The 12148-nt window shown below is 34.9% G+C and overlaps 2 long non-coding RNA genes across 2 annotated transcripts; both read left to right on the top strand.

Moving 5' to 3' along the window:
- Nucleotides 1-10619: 10619 nt before the first annotated feature.
- LOC137741838 (uncharacterized) lies at nucleotides 10620-11375 on the top strand. Its single transcript, XR_011069347.1, has 3 exons — nucleotides 10620-10673; nucleotides 10828-10896; nucleotides 11182-11375. It is a non-coding gene; the product is annotated as an uncharacterized lncRNA (long non-coding RNA).
- A 15-nt stretch (nucleotides 11376-11390) lies between these two features.
- On the top strand, nucleotides 11391-12132 carry LOC137741837 (uncharacterized). The gene is made up of 4 exons (XR_011069346.1): nucleotides 11391-11413; nucleotides 11561-11632; nucleotides 11744-11974; nucleotides 12060-12132. It is a non-coding gene; the product is annotated as an uncharacterized lncRNA (long non-coding RNA).
- Nucleotides 12133-12148: the final 16 nt, after the last annotated feature.

The following is a 12148-nucleotide window of genomic DNA, read 5'->3' as shown; positions in this document are numbered from 1 at the left end:
GTTCACCATGGAATTTTCAGTTGAGCAGTTTAAAGGGAGAGGCGGTTTTGCTCTTGGTAAAGGAGAGTAATGGAAGCCTGAAGAAATGGAAGCCGTGTTTAGGGATGCTTGGATCAACTGCGAAAGTTGATGTTGAGGAAGAAGACAAAGGCCTCTTTCTTCTTACCTCACTTTCAGATTTGTACGAGAACCTTGTGAAACTTTACTGCAAGGAAAGAAACAGTAAGTTTGGAGCAGGTGCAAGCTTCTTTGGTGTAGAATGATACACACAAGAGACCATGGATGATGGTGGGCACAAGACTACTTAAGCTATTCAAGGTTGAAATCGTGGAAGAAAATTGGAAAGAGGATCTGAGAGAGACAGCAGGTTCGGATCTGGTTCCGGAGGCAAGAGTCCACAATGCTACGGGTGCAAGGCCGGGTTAGCAAGTTTGTGGTGGAAGACTTTGAGTATGCCCTCTATGTACTCGAAGCAACACTTCTCCTGGTGATGTTTAGTCTCAAGTGTTGCAAGGGTTTTGCAGCAGGTGGAGCTATGGGATTCACAGGTGATGAGATGGTCCTGAAGAATGAGAAGTGTGAGGAATGTTTGTCTGGCTCGACGGGTGTTGCTGGAAATGGGTGCACTGACAAGTTTCCAAGTTGCAGACAATGAAGAGGAGGAAAACCTGCTGGAAGAGACGAGGATGTGTCGAGATCCTGTCTGAAGCTAAATGTTTTTTGCTTGCAGCAGCTGCACATGCATTGGCAGTGACTGAATCGGAACAGGACCAACGAGGTTGATTCAGAGTGTGCATACTGGTACGTAAGGCCAATGGACTTTGGTACAATTTGGCCAAGGTGGAGATTGTTGGATAGTGGCCAAATTAGTTCCTTGTTTTGTGGCTTTTTCAAAGCCATGTTTTGTGGCTTTTTCAAAGCCATGTTTTGTGGTTTTTTCAAAGCAATGTTTTGTGGCTTTTTCAAAGCCATGTTTTGTGGCTTTTTCAAAGCCATAATTATTTGGCATAAGAAGGGGCACGGGTGAGAAAGAGTTGAAGAGAGCAAGGAAGAGATGTAAAGCATCCAAAGAGATGGTGAGAGCATTTGGCTCTACCATGGGTAAGGGTGAGAGAAATCAAGAGAGCTAGAGTGAAAGATCTCTTGTGAAAGAATTCTTGGGGTAGAGTGAGGCTCTTGGGAAAATTCTGTGAGTGGGTGTACAAGGGATATGGGATTGGGTTATGTCGATTTAACTCATGTATACTTGTACTGTTATTCTCATAGTGAAGAGCAATATCTCTCCGGGGACATAGGCAGTTTTTTGCCGAACCTCGTAAATTTCTCTGTGTCTTTATTTCTTGTATTTTATTTTGTTCAACTGTGTGTGATTTTGGTGAGGTTGTAATCTGAATCTCGGTTCTGCACTAACGAACGGGCCAAGGCACAACACAACTCAACCTTACCACACTCAAACATATCAGCTAATAAATCATTTGTATTTCGTCTATAACTATTTCCTTTTTTCTTTTTGATAATATAGTAGAAAGCAGAATTGAAGAAGTTTCTACAGCATGGTAATTGTAAATTGTGAAATCAGCTCTTTTCAGTTTTTTAAAGCTCATATTGTGTATGTAAAACTAGTTTGTTACTGCTTAAATTACAAAAAAAGCGGGTATCATAAAAAGCTTCTAGCTTCAGAATTTTATATATTACAAATCGTCACTAAAGTTTAAAAAAGTCAGCTAAGTTCAGGCAAGTTCCATCATACTAATTACAAACACAAAAATTGAAAAGGAGGGGAATAGAGTAAGTTGGTTGAACACTATACTATTTTTGCTATGTGGTTGTTTGTGAAGAGAGTAGATAATGTACACGAAAATCGGAAAGGATGGGAATAGGATAAGTTGATTAAGAGAAGGAACTTAAATTTAGTAAAATCGGAATGACGTAGGAGAGCTAGGGGCATTGGCTTGGGGTGATTCGAAATGAGAGAGGTGACTTTGTGGTAGCAACGGCAATAAAAATTCGAGGAGTCTGCTCGGCCATGCTGGCTGAGATCATGGCGGCTCGGGCAGCAGTGGTTTTTGCTTATAACCTGTCGGCAACTGACTTGGAATTGCAGGGGGATGCAATTCTTGTTATCAATGCCCTTCAAGGGGATTTGGCAACTCCATGTAATGGTGCCTTTGGGCATATTGTGAATGATACCCGACATATTTTGAAGTCTTTTCCGCATTGGAAGGTCATGTTTGGTCGTACGGCAGGCGAACAAGATTGCTCATCGTCTTGCAAGATTGAGATTAACATTGGATGGTCAAATTTTTTTATTTGAAGAACCTCCAGATGTAATTTTTAATTTTCTTTTTGAGGATATCATTACTACTTAATTTTCTTTATCGAGATCCATTTTAGCACCATATTCTCTTTGATGGTACGTTTTCTTTATTTTTTCAATGAATATCGTACTTAATTTCAAAAAAATATATATTTAGTAAAATTGGAAATCATTTGTGGAGGATTTTTCTATATCAATATATTGCTAATATATAAGGTAATGCAAGATTCAAAGGATATGCATGAAGGGAAAAATGATACGTGATGTAAATTATTGTATAAAAGAGGGAACCGGATCCCCTCCGTACCATTAAAAACTGAGTCTGCTGAGCAGATGATCCAAACCATTGAAACTTGATTAAACGGCTACAATTATTATAACTTTTAGAGGTCCTCCTGTTTGTAGCCGTTTGATCAAATTTCAACGGCACAGATCGTCTGCTCAGCAGGCTCATTTTTTAATGGTCTGGAGAGGATCCGGTTCCTAAAAGAGAAACAAATTGCCAAGTTTTCTTAAATTTAGTTTTGGAAGTTCTGAAATTTTCTTATTCATATACCAACCAACCTTTCCTTTTGATTGAGTGTTAGTGAAGAAGTCCAAGTCGTGTAAGATTAATTTCGAACTACATTTATTTAGCCTTCTGTCACACTGTGCCATTCATTGCTTTAGCTAAATGTAGACATGCACTTAATTTCAAGCACAACTTTTTTAAAGTTTTTTCTTTTTATTTCTTTTATATCATTATGTCAGCGTCGGATTATCTGATGAATATGACTTTTCTCTTTGACATAGCATTTGTTTTAGCTAAATGTAGACATGCACTTAATTTCATGTCCGACTTTTTTAAAGTTTTTCGTTTTTATTTCTTTTATATCGTTATATGACTTTTCTCTTTGACATAGCATTTGATGGTAATAAAACAAGGGTAAATTATAATTTATTCTTTCAAGTACGAGGGTTAATTATAACTTCATATAACATTTTTAAAACATTTTAATTTTACATATTTAGTTATATTTCTTTTCAGTTTCAAACATCTGTTAAAAAATCTGTTAATTTCATATATTTAGTTATATTTCTTTTTAGTTTCAAACATCTGTTAAAAAATCCGTTAAGTTAACTGTTGATGTGGCAAATATATAGTCAGCATTAATGCTAATTTGGATGCCAACTTTGCACCCTGTGAATAAAAAATAATGAAAAAAGAATTAATTAATAAAAAAAAAATTTAGATTATAATTAAAAACTAAAAAAATTGAAAAGAGGATATGGGCAAAGCTTGCCCCTATAACCCCATCTCTTCCTCGACTCCATCCCTTCTCCTCTGCGCTTGTCTGCAACCAAGAATTTGATTCTTGGTTTGGGAAGCTTCTTCCGTCGCTGCCTCTTCCTCGATTCGACTCCATCCCCATCTGCCTATTCGTCTCCAACAAGTCCATCAACGACATCCTTACCGGCTCTGCCGTTCCCGACGCCATCTCTCCCGACGACACGTCCTTTCCCGACGACACGTCCTTTCCTGTTTCTTCTCCCCGCTTATCGGCTTCTTCCGTCACAGATGATGCCGCCGCGGCATGCTACAGCTTCCTGTACTGACAACGATCTCTCCTCGTTCAATGCTGCCGTCAATCACCGTCCTAACGAGTCTTTCGCGACCTTATCGGCCGCGAACCGCATGGAGCTCCAGCACTAGAACATCGAGGCAGGGGGTTGTCCACATCCACCTCGTTGGTCGGAATCGAGGTGTTGGGGCTGAATCGGGTGGAGCCCCGCCGCCAGACCTGCCTCTCGCCCTACTGAGTCATGTCGAGATCGAACTCGGGAGTGACGGAACGGACCCAGCTGCGAGTGAGTTGTGAGATCGTGGGTTCTGGTGGTGGTGATTGGAAGCGTATAGGAGTTTGAGCCGATGTAGAGGAATGGGTTACTTGGGATGACGGCCAAAAAAAAAAAAAAATTCCTTCACCAAGCTGCCCAGATCCTCCCTTCAAATTTTTAAGTTTTTAATTATAAAAAAAAAAATTGATTTTTTATTAAATTATATTTTTTATTATTTTTTATTCACAAGGTGCAAAGTTGACATTCATGTCAGCACAAATGTGGACCTTACATTTGTCACATCATTACTTAACGGTTAACTTAACGGATTTTTCAACGGATGTATGAAACTAAAAAGAAATGTAACTAAGTATATGAAATTGAAATGTTTTAAAGATATTGTATAAGATTGCAATTGACCCCATACTTGAGAGGTAAAATGTAATTTACCTTAAAAAATAATATATTCTAAAAAACGGAAAAAGGATTATATTTTCGTTTTCAGATGATGTTGGACACAATTTATTTGTTAACAACTTGACATGAACACCACTGTTAAGCTAATAGATAAATTTGAGGCACAAACGTGGATTTCTTTTCTAATAAGTTCATCACTTAGACATTCTACATAATTAACATTTAAATAGGTGGCCAAATTATATCCTAAAATATTGATTGTATTAAAAACATGTAAGTATTGTAGTCAAATTCATATTTTTATCATAAATACTCCTTGAAATTGACTAACGCATGAAAATGATCCTGAAATTGAAACTTGATCAATGTCGTTTATGAATATGGAGATTGTTGTTTGGTGGCTGGGTTCAAAGAAGAAGGAGAAGATGAGGATTGTTAGTTTGTTGTTTTTCTTCTTTGTACGTTTTTAAATCTTTGAAACACTTTCTTTAATCCATGTGTCAACATATTATTGGAATGTAGAGTTTTATGTGTTTCATATCAGCATATAATATAATTTTTTTTTTTTACAAAATTCAGACAGAAGACGATATTATTCAATTTTCAACTTCAGATACATCTTGATGTGGTGGGTCAATCTCAGAAACCACTTATGATAAAAACTCAATATAATATAATAACTTAAGTTTAACAAGTCACTATCGGCAAAACCAATCTTTCTAACATGTTACTAAGGAGTCTATTCATTGACCAATCTTTGTAACATGTTACCAAGGAGTCTATTCATTGTCAAATGATAAGATAATTATATTAAATTTAACTAAATTACGGCAAGCAGAATTCAAACTTGGTGCAGGAAAAAACACACTAGCGTAATTAGCTTGGCTAAACTTAAATCTTCTATTTTAAATTAATTCTTTTACAAGTAATTTATGTAAATGTATCTTTAATTATATAAATAATTAAATAAAAATAAATAGAGTCAGTGGTTGGGAATATATTTTTTTTTTTTCCCTTCTTGTTTGGTCTTTGGTTTTAAGGGCAAGTAAGGTAACACAAGTCATTGACTTCCGTTTGTGTCCTTCGAGGTCCACTCCTTCCCCTCAAGCGAATAAAAAGCTGTAATTCAGACTCATTCTCCTCACAAATCTCTCGTTCTTCGCCACTCTCACAATTTTTCATACATACAACCCAGCAAATTCAAAACCACTCAACATATTCCATCCAGCTAGCTGCACAATTAAACTGATCATTTTGTCTCTGGTTTTCTCTTCAAATGTGAAAGACTTTGCTTAGAGAAATGATGAATATGTTCTTCCCTCGACTTCTTCCTCATTCTCTTTTCTTTGTAGCTTGCTTTATAAATTTTTCCTTTGGAGCTACTCGATTGCCAAATGATGAAGGTACGAGTAATTCACCTCAATATCTCTATGTCAAAATCTTTCTTAGTTTCCCTTGTTTCATTCTATAAATGATAGTTTTAAGTTCGTTTGATAATCTTTTAGTTTTCAATTTTTTTGAGTTTCCAAAATTTGGTTTGGGTTGATTCTGGCTTTCAGTTTACAATTTTCGGAGAAGTGAAAACAGTTACCAATGAACTAAAAATTAAAAACTGAAATTTAAAATGGTTATCAAATGGACCTTAGGTAAAAAGATATTTGTGTGAACTTAGTTGAAATTTTCAATCATATGATGCTAAGGCGCACTCTGTAGTTCTTGTCTATGCATCCAAAAGAAAAAAATTCTATTTGTTGAGCACGATGTTAATTTGTTGCATTTCATTTTGCGTATATGTAGTGCAAACTTTGAAAGACATAGCAAAGACACTGGGGAAGACGAACTGGGATTTCAGTGGAGACGCAGATCCATGCAGCGGCCAACTTCCGTGGACTGATCTAAGCTTACCCAAAGCAGTTCAGAATGCCATCAGCTGTAATTGCTCCTATGAAAGTTCCACTGTCTGCCATATTACCAACATGTAAACCCCTCTCTCTCTCAAAAACAAACATGCCCGACTTAGAACTTAGTGAGATTTTTCAGTGTGCCCAAAATATGAAATAATATACCACTTGTCACTATATAAATAGTGAGTTACTTGTGTTAAAAAATTAACACAATTTGAAAAATAAAACATCCTTCCATTTATACAACAACACGTGGTATACTTCTGAACATAATGAAAAATTTCTCTACATCTCATAAGCTAATACCAAAAAGTAATGCTATAGAGACTAAATTCTGATCACTAAATTTGCAAACTAAATGATGTATCACAAATAGAAATAAGCACGTTTATTGACGTTTAAGTAATAATTCAATCATCAACTTTCATGTTCTTTAGTTTTCAAAATTATGTCTCCAAATTTAAACTACCTAGCATTACCCCATACCAAATAATCTTATTGGGTTTTTGTGATTTAAATTGATGTGCATTTATTGGTGCCGCCCCCAGCAAAAGTTTTACCGGAATATTTTTAGATCGCTGGGGATATTTTCTTCGATTAGAATTACGTAATTAAAATGCTACTTGTTTTTCGATTGACGGGGAGGCAGATTCGGATTTGGTACATCCTTTAAATTTAATAAGAGAAGTACCATTAGACTATCAACTAGTTAGTAGAATGGTAATGGTGCTAACTTTTTTTGTTGACACCTCATTTTTCATTTTCTTTGATTAAACTTTTGTTCTTTTTTTTAAGAATTTGATTTAACATTTTTTATACAATTTTATTAGAAGCATGTTTGATTTTATTGGTTCAGTTAATTATATAGTACATTTTGTTTCCTAGTACATTTAAAATCGAAAAGTACCAAAAGTTGGTATGTTTGTTTTTAAATGTACCATAACTTTTAAAAAGATTTTTCATATAACAATACGTAAATTTTTAATAAAAATAATGAATTTTTTTATGAAAGTATTAATTATTTATTTTTTAATGAAAGAAGAGACTAATTAAATATAATAACAGAAATACAAAGTTAATTTTTTTAGTGATAATGATGAATTACTTAAACTAATACTTTTAACAAAGTCGTCATTCAGTACTACGGTCTGGTGGTATTCCTCTTCACTTGGAAGTGAGAGGTCTTAGGTTTGAATTTCGTGGATGGCGAATTCGATACCAAATTTAAAATAAAAAAAAATTAATAAAGCCATGAATTTAAAATTCCTAGATAAAAAATGGAGGAAATTCTAAATTCTTGGTTTTCAATTTATTTGACACGTAACATGCACATTAGATTATTGCGTTAATAAACACTAATTTAAGTACTTAATGTGATAAAGAGACATAAGTTGGAAAATAAACGTTGGGTTATATAGAATTGTCATTGATTAACTTATTTCTTAAGGCATTAAAAATTGCTCATTATATTTTTCTTTTCTGGATAAACAGTTTGGTCGTTGTGTTTTGAACGAGTTCCATCTCATGCAATATTTAGAAATATTAAGAGAAAAATAAAGAAAAAGTTGAGAAAATAACTTGACTAAGCAAAAGCAACGTACAGATTAGGCGCCTTTTGTTGTGAAAGGTTGAAAAGGACAGGATCAAAGTTTTTCGGTCTTTGTTATACGAATCACATTAAAGAAAGAAAAAAAAAAACAAGAAAGATGTCTACATGAAGACTTTTTTAGGCCAATGCATCTGAATGAGCAGAAATTTTTTTTAGGTACTCGGTATTCAAGTAAGTAATTTAAGTGTTATAAATGAGTGAAGACATAAAAAAAAATATCATTTTTCTCATTTATATTATGATATGTGATGTACTGCTTGAAAAAAATCTCTTCTTAATGAGCATTTTCTCCTACAAAGAAATTTTTTTTTTTTTTGGTCAAGTGATAGATTTTGTTAGGTTAGATGTTAAATTAGTCATCGATAGGATTTGAACACACGTTGTCATGCAAAGGCTCAACACTTTTACATCACTGTAGTAAAGGACCACTTGCCTCCTACATAGAAAATTAACTATGCATGTAGACTAAGTGAGACAAATAACTTGCATTGAACGAGTTAAATATCATAAAATTTTACATTTAATCATATATAAATACGTGTAAATTTTTGTTAACGTGGTATATAATATTATATCAAAAATATTAAAAATAATAGATTTGTTTGATATAAACTGATTACAAGTGTGCGAGGAGAGATTTTTTTTTTTTTTTTTTAAAAAAAAAAGAAAACGGGATTAGCTGGTCATTTTATCACGACAGTTTACCTTTTCGAGAGTTGAAAAAATTCATAAAGATAGCAAGGAGAGATGTTGATTAGATGGTTGGAATTCGGTTTTGTGGACCCCATGTCTATTTGATATATGTATCAATCAATTTTTCTTTTCTTGTTTCCGTTGAAAAGTACCAATCAATTTTTCATTACACATCCCCCAACTCGGGCCTGTTATTTGAGCCCGCCCTCTCACTCGGGCCTCTCAGCCCAATCGCTTGCATGAGCTGAAACAAGAAGAGGGAGGCAATTTGATGAAATGGTTGCCAGTCCACTACCCACGGTGGAGTTGCTCTAATCTAACCCCGTGCCCATGAAACCTCCAAAATAAAGTAGGAATTATAAGGCTTAGTGTGGGCCTCATCGAGTTGCCTATTGGCAAGTTGGCACGTCATATTCAATCATTCAACCTTATGTCGGGCAAGGTAGCTAGCTAGGCCTATTGATTTCAATTGGATTTGAGGGATGTTAGTTTAATAGCAAAGTCGAGCTCGTTTGTTTCTTTTGATTTTCTCACGCCCCGACCTTAGCTTTGAAGAGATTTTTTAGTGTGCTAAGAATACGAGTCCGCACATCAAGTATCATAATATAAGTGGTTAAGTACTTGAAAATAAATTTACAACCACTTGTATTATGACACTTAGTGAACCAGTTTTGTTCTCTACACACAAAATTTCTTCTAGCTTTGGGGTGTAAAAATTTTAAAGCTTTTATTATGTATGTAAAACGCTACCATTTAGAGCTATGAAAAGTGATTATCACTCATCTTTTTCTCTTCATGCACCCTATTGATTTCTAGCCTTGACGAATCAAGGGACATGAATAAAACCAAATTATGCAATAATCATTTTCATAAAGCTATAAGTTATTCTTGACATGCAAGTTGGATTGAAAATTTCGATTTCAACCAATTCTGTTTTTGTCGGGTTACAAACAAAAATATGAAGAAAAATGGAACGGATCTTAAAATTAAGCCGCCTTTGCCATCGTTACATAGTTACTAATTTGTGATCCATCATTGGTTATAAAGCCAACATAATTCTGATATCTCTAGACCCTAGTGGGGTTTCCATTTTCCCAAATCCTTTACCCTCTAGATTTTTAATTTTTCTTCAACCGGCAACCAATTGGAAGTTTTTCTTGGTCTAATAAGACCTTTGTTGTGCCTTGAAATTCAAGAAATGCAGAAAGACTAATCCATTTCCTTTATTGAATGACCAATGAAACAGCAATTACAACCTACCGTGGACCGCAATTCAAGTTAAGCTCATCTGCAGAATCGAGTTCATGGGATGTGACCAGTTTGCTCAATTACGACAGCAATGTGTTTTTGAGCTGGTCATGAGCCAGCATAGACGTTCTGTGGCATGCTGCGTTGTTAGAACTTGGTATTACTGCTGTACTGTATTTAGGCATGATTCTTGCATACTTGATTGACGTACAACATTTCGCAGCCACCATGATTCTTGCATACTTCTTGTACACGAACAACTTTGTATCGGCCTAGTTATTAGTTACAAAGTCGATGAAAGAATGATTCACAGTGTGCTTGTAACAAATACACATTTAATGTTTGTGTAATTCCTCAAGTTTTATTCTTTCTAAAGAACATTGGACATTTTCCTTCGGTTTTAAAGTAAAAAAACCAATTCCTTCTTCCTATTTAATTCCATGACCAAAAGTAAGTATTTTCTGTGATAAATTAGTGTTTTAACTGTTTGGTCTCATTTTATGGCAGCTTTTCTTTTAGTCACAGTATAGATGCGTAATGGATATCTGTTAATTTGCAACTGATCTTTGAAACCATGTTTTCCGATGAAACACAGAATTCTAAGATCCCAAGATTTGCAAGGAACACTCCCAGTAGAGCTGGTAAATCTCACCTATCTTCAAGAAATGTAAGCATATTTTTACCCCTCCAAGTTTACATTATTAAAAGTAAAAAGAAAATAAATATGTGTCGTGTAAATGGTTTATTCTAATTTCATACATAGCTTACCTTTATTTCTGTTGTCAATGAGACAGTAACTGGTTTCTTTCCTTCTCCTTCAGCGACCTCAACCGCAACTACCTGAGCGGTACCATCCCTCCAGAATGGAGCTCTCTTCCACTTCTGAACATGTACTGTCTTCTCTCAAACTGCATGCATTTTTGTGTTTGATGTTCATGTCATGTTCTTATTGCTTTATTTGGTCATTCCAATGTTCTTCAGCCATTTCTTTCTTAAACTATGAATCTACTACATTGAGTTTTTTTCATGATGGGCTTCCGTGGTCATGAGGCGCTTGAATCATATATATTGAATCGAACACATGGGGTTCATTGCCTTCGTATTGACGAACATGTTAATGTTATTGAGCCTCTTGCTTGATAAAAGTGATCTTAAGACTACAGTTTTTGAAGCAGATCCCTTCTTGGAAATCGTTTGACGGGTTCTATCCCCAAAGAGCTTGGAGACATCACCACCCTGAAGAGTTTGTGAGTGTTAATTGAGCATTTGTTTCTTGCTTACCCCATTTGATTCTGTGGAGATCCTTAATGATGTTTTTTTAATCAATGGAATTGAATTTATTTGTATAGTGACATCAGTTTCAATAATTTCTCTGGAGCTTGGATCTTGGGCCAACATAGAAAGAATGTAAGAGTCCTATTCAAATTTTACCGTGTTAAAAAGTATTTGGTTTATTTGGAATTTTCTTTCTTGTAGAAAAATTCTGGATGTTTTCACCAGTAAATCATCTACTTCTTTATCATTGATATATTGTTATGTCTATTTTATACTTAGGCTGCTTTCCTCAAACAACTTTACTGGGGAGTTGCCAGAAACATTTGCAATGCTTACCAAAATAAAGGACTTGTAAGCTTCTGTGGTTTTTCCTTCTTAAAGGTTTCCTGAGCACTTATACATTTTTTTCACTGCTTTCTGTTACTAATTCGAAGTATTTTCCCTTTTCCAATCATTATGCAGTCGGGTTTGTGACAGTCACTTTTCCGGACAGATACCTGATTTTATTGAGAACTGGACAAATCTTGAAAAACTGTGAGTGTTTTTCTTTTGTGTGTCATCTTTCTGCTATTTGATTTTGAATTTTATCTCTAATTCATATGTTATGACTCGTTGAAACAGATTGATTCAGGCTAGCGGTTTAACAGGGCCAATTCCTTCTGGCATTTCTCTTTTGACAAACTTAGTTGACTTGTTAGTATATCCCGTCTCTATTTTTAAATACAAAACGATTAGCGAAATGCGTAGTTTATGTTCATGGGCCAATTTTAACATGCAGGAGAATCACTGACTTGAGTGGACCTGAATCACCCATTCCTTCGCTTGATAAGATGAAAAACATGAAGACACTGTGAGTTAATGGTTCCA

The sequence above is a fragment of the Pyrus communis genome, chromosome 8 (genome assembly GCF_963583255.1).
Source record: "Pyrus communis chromosome 8, drPyrComm1.1, whole genome shotgun sequence".
NCBI classification, from domain to species: Eukaryota; Viridiplantae; Streptophyta; class Magnoliopsida; order Rosales; family Rosaceae; genus Pyrus; species Pyrus communis.
This window is presented reverse-complemented; position numbering and strand designations above follow the sequence as displayed.